The 4,978-nt window shown below is 37.6% G+C and overlaps 1 pseudogene; it reads left to right on the top strand.

The window, feature by feature from the left end:
* The first annotated feature begins 2,613 nt into the window (after positions 1-2,613).
* Positions 2,614-2,711, top strand: LOC132310592 (small nucleolar RNA R71; annotated as a pseudogene).
* The last annotated feature ends 2,267 nt before the right edge of the window (positions 2,712-4,978 follow it).

Raw genomic sequence — 4,978 nt, 5'->3', positions numbered from 1 at the left:
GGTTAATGCAGGCTCAAAATTTTTCTAAGTGTTAAGTTATGAGATCGATCGAACTTGGAAGTTGAATTGATCGAAGGTCTCTTGATCGATCTTAGAGTTGGTTCGAACAATGGGACAGAGAGGTGATTTGGATGCAGGTTTCTGCAGGTCGAAAATTTTTCTAAGTGTTGGTTACAGAGAAGAGTTCGATCGATCGAACTCAAGTTTCAGATCCATGGAACTTTGCAAAATGCTCAATAATGACATGAAAGCTTATGCAATCCTCACCAAAGTTCCTTGAAATGCATATGAACCAAAAACAAGTATCTAGACTTCGCAAGAAATGAAATGAAAGATAAAAATGGGGGATGAATAGGGTTTTGACACCCTACGAATGCTCTTGCTAGTCTTTAACGTCTCTAGCACGACATTGGGCTCTTTTAGCCCGGATCAAAGATCTTATAATGCATCCCCTCCTTGTTGGGGTGATGGATGCTTTGAACTCCGCCCAACAAATGGTTCTTTGAAGAACTTGTTGGACTAAGCTCAAAAGACGTCTTTGGTCCCTTGTCTATGCAATTACAACCTTTGGGCTTCCATGCCCTTTGAAAGCAAGAGTTTGAAACAAGACTTTTAGAATGTAAGGTTGAAGATGATCCTTTGAAAGTTTTGGTTTTACACAAAAGCTTATTTCCTTGGCATTGAAGATCATGACATTCATCTACAACATTAACTTCTCCTTCATATTTGTCAAATGAATTGGGTGTGGGATTAAAGATATTCAACTTCACCTTCATGTGGCCAAATGAAATCTTCATTATCCCCGTCCTACAATTGATGTTGGAATTAGCGGTTGCCAAGAAAGGACGGCCAAGGATAACGGGAATTTGGCTCTTAGGATTGGGAACCGGTTCCGTGTCTATGATAACGAAATCAACTGGGAAGAAGAATTTATCAATCCTTATCAAAACATCCTTAATTATACCCCTAGGCTTCTTAATGGATTGGTCGGCAAGTTGCAAAACTACCAACGTCGGTTTCAATTCACCTAAGCCCAATTTGATATAAACCGAGTATGGAAGAAGATTAACACTTGCTCCTAAGTCAAGAAGTGCTCAATTAATGATATGATCACCAATAATGTATGATGTAGTGGGTGAACCGGGGTCCTTAAACTTTGGAAGAGTGTTATGTTGCAAAATTGAGCTCACTTGCTCGGTCAAAACCACTTTTCTTGGTGCTTGGCTCTTGTTCTTCCGCTTTTGGGTGCACAAGTCTTTCAAGAATTTGGCATAAGCCGGAATTTGCTTGATTGCGTCCAATAGTGGAAGATTAACTTTCACTTGCCTAAACATTTCCATGATTTCATTGGTTTTTGCCTTTACTTGTCTTTTGAAATGGATCCTTTTAAGGCATCCGGAAATGAAACCTTTGGTTCAAAAACTTTTTTAAAACTTTCTTTTGAACTCTTTTCAACACAAGAATTTTTCAAATCATTTTTCAATAAAACCTTTTCAACATCCTTTTTCAAAAATTCTTTTTCAAACACATCTTTTAAGACTTTCTCATCTACAAGGTCATGTATATGCAATGAAGGAGGAATGGGATGTGAAACGGGACGGGTGACAACTTAAGGTTGCACCGGTTCATTCTCTTCATTAGACATTCCAACTTGATTGTTCACAATCCTACCACTCCGCAAGGTAGTCACCGCATTAACATATTCAATGGCGTGGCCTTCTAATGAGGAATGGGTTTCCACAACACATTGTTGCTTAGGTGGGGCATTTATAGGAATCTTTCCCTTCTCTCTTGCATTGAGAGTGCTTGCTATTTGCCCTACTTGGCTTTCTAGCTTTCCAATAGATTGAGAGTGAGAATGAATCAATTGAGTGTTAGCCTCTAAAGTGCCCAAAGCATTCAAAACTTTCTCTTTAAAGGCGGGACTTCTAGTATTACCTTGGGAATAGGATTGGTTGGGAAAATGAGAATTAGCAAATTGATTCCCTTGTGATTGATAGGGTCTATAACCTTGGGATCCTTGGTTTTGAAGTGGAAGTGGAATGTATTTCCCTTGAAAACCGCCTTGGGAAGGGTTTGAGCCCTCTCCTTGGTTTTTCCAAGAGAAATTCAGATGATTCCCCAAACTTGGATTATAACGAGTACCACAAGGATTGTTCCCTTGGTTCACAAAAGCCGCATTGACTTGTTCATTAGGTTCACTTTGCACTTGTCCATGAGGATAATGACTAGTAGAATGAAGAACACTAGAACAAGTCATACATGTTTCATCTGATGCACAATGAGAATGGTTAGGGAAGGAAGATACTTGGTTCACCGAGTTTTGGTTAATCAAATATTGATCAAACCTTTGAGACAAAGACTTCATTTCGGCGGCTATTTCATTTGAATGTTTGATTTAATGTAAGCCAACACTCTTCCTACCTTGTGAATTTCTACCATTCTTGGATAATAGTGTTCTATGTAAAGAATTTTCACTCATACTTTCATAGAGACGCCACACGTCATCCTCATGCCTATTAATGTAAGAGCCACCCATGGAAAGCATCAACCATACCCTTATAGTTGTCCGATAAGCTCTCAAAGAAGTATTGAACTAATTGCCATTTGGGCATGCCATGATGTGGACACTTCCTAAGCAATTCATTGAAGCGTTCCCATGCCTCATGAATGTTTCTCCATCCCCATGTGAAAATTCTCAAATTGAGGTCCTCATGGCATTGGTCTTAGAAACCGGATAGTACTTCTTCAAGAACTCTTGTTGCATTTCTGCCCAAGAAGTGATTGAAAAAGGCCTAAGATTGTTAAACCAATACTTTGCCTTGCCTTTTAAGGTGAATGGAAAAAGTTTGAGTCTTAAAACCTCTTCCGGCATGTCCGTATATTTTATGGTGGAACATACTTCAAGAAACTTATCCAAATGCTTGTAAGGTTCTTCAGTTGGAAGTCCATGATAGTTAGGAAGCATTTGAATGGTTTGTGGCTTAATTTCATAATGATGTGCTCTAAATGGAGGCAATTGGATGCATGTAGGTGCATTGTATTCATTAGGCACATAGTGATCTTTTAAAGCAAGAGGTGGATTAGCTACTTGAGGTGCAACATGAACACCTTGGTTTTGAATTCCTTGATTATTGATGGGAGGTTGTGGAGTATACATTGGCCTTGGCATTCCATATGGAACTTGGCCTTGTTGTTATGGTGGTTGGTGAATGAATGGCCTAGGCATGCCTAATGGTACTTGTATGTTTTCATTGTGCACATTGGGATAAAGGAAACCTTGTTGGTCTATGTAACCAATGTCCTCAACATGATTATCATTATGGTCATCCATTGAAAGATTGGCTCTATTTGAACTTCTTCTTCCCCTAGGATTTCTAACGATAGATTCAAGATGCAAATCAAGAGGGGTAAGAGTTGGTCTCAATGAACGACGCCCATGCATACACAATACAAAACACAACAAACACAAAGAATGACAAACACTATGCCTTCACAACAATGCAATTAGACTTCTTCCACAAACATTAAATTCATACTCCCATACTTTAACTCAATGATGCTAGACAATAAAAAATAAGCTTCCACGCGGGCCGACGATTTAACTAAGGGATTGAGTAAAGAAAATCTTACAAAGGTCCTTTAGCACTTCAACTCTAAATTTTAAAGCTTAGCTTAACAATTTTTTTTTTTAGTTTTTTGCATTTTTCCTTTCTTTGCTTGAATTGAATTGAATGCTCAATGGCTCCTTCGCTTGCTTCTTCTCCAACAATGCACCTATTTAAGTAAGAACAACACAATAAGTAACCAAAAAGAAAAATAAAATAAAGTAAAAACACGATCAAAAGAGTACTAATCCTAATCAATTCCACAAATTCGACGTTGCCAAATCTAATCAACAAGTCCCCGGGAACTGCGCCAAAATTTGACGGGACGACGACGATTTAACGCTAAATATATACGCCAAATTGATGTAGTGAATGTGCGGTTCAAGAAAAGCCTTTTGGGTCAAATTTAAATTTATAAAAACCACTACCAACACTACTACTAACGTAGCAAGAGTGAGTAGGGACCATCCCAAGGGACTGTGAGGATCGACCAATGTCGTGGAATCACAATTAGGGCTAGTAGGTCGAGTGATCAAACAATTGGTTGGTTAGTTGATTAAAGAGCAACTAAATTAAACTAAGTAATAGCAAAAGAGTGCAATAAGAGACAGGGAGAGAGATCTTGGGGTTTAGAGATCACCACCAAGCAATGCATTTCTATATCATTCACAAGTGATTAATGAGGGCAAATAGTGGGTTGCAATATTGGTGTGTGTGTATTTGGTTGATTCAACAAGTAATGATCACTAGTTAAGCATGTATTGTCTAAACATCATGTGAAAGGCACAATATATCTAAACTATGAAGAATATATTGTCTAAACAACATGTGAAAGGCACAATAAATCAAAACAAGTCATTAATCCTTTCATTAAGCTTACAATCTAAATACAACACAAGGATAGAAACATATGCTAAATGCATTCAAAAGCTTGGATCATCAAACAACAAGCATAGATTGTCCTCCCATTTAACACTACACTACAACTATACTACATCTAGACTACTAGCATGAAAATAAACTAAGGGAGAGGCATAATCCATCAAAAGATAAGCATGAACCATCAAGAGAATGACAAAAGCATTTTTTTAAGCACAATGTCTTGACAATCTCTAAATCTATAGCATCAATACACATAGACATGCATCAATAACACAAAATCTAGAGATAAGCACATGAACATCTATTCTAGCATACATAGACATATGGATAGAATGAAATGACCAATTGGAAGCATTAAACTACATAAATCATTGAATAAACAAGATCTATATATTTCAAAGTGTCAAAAAATTAATTACAACACTAATCCCTCAATAATACACAAGATTAAGATATAGAAAGCATGCTTGGGGCTAACTTTAGCCCCA

This window comes from Cornus florida, unplaced genomic scaffold (assembly GCF_030987335.1).
Source record: "Cornus florida cultivar Cherokee Brave unplaced genomic scaffold, ASM3098733v1 CherokeeBrave_3.0.0_Hap2_Chr05, whole genome shotgun sequence".
NCBI classification, from domain to species: Eukaryota; Viridiplantae; Streptophyta; class Magnoliopsida; order Cornales; family Cornaceae; genus Cornus; species Cornus florida.
Note: the sequence above shows the minus strand (reverse complement) of the source record. Positions and strands in the feature narration are given on the sequence as shown.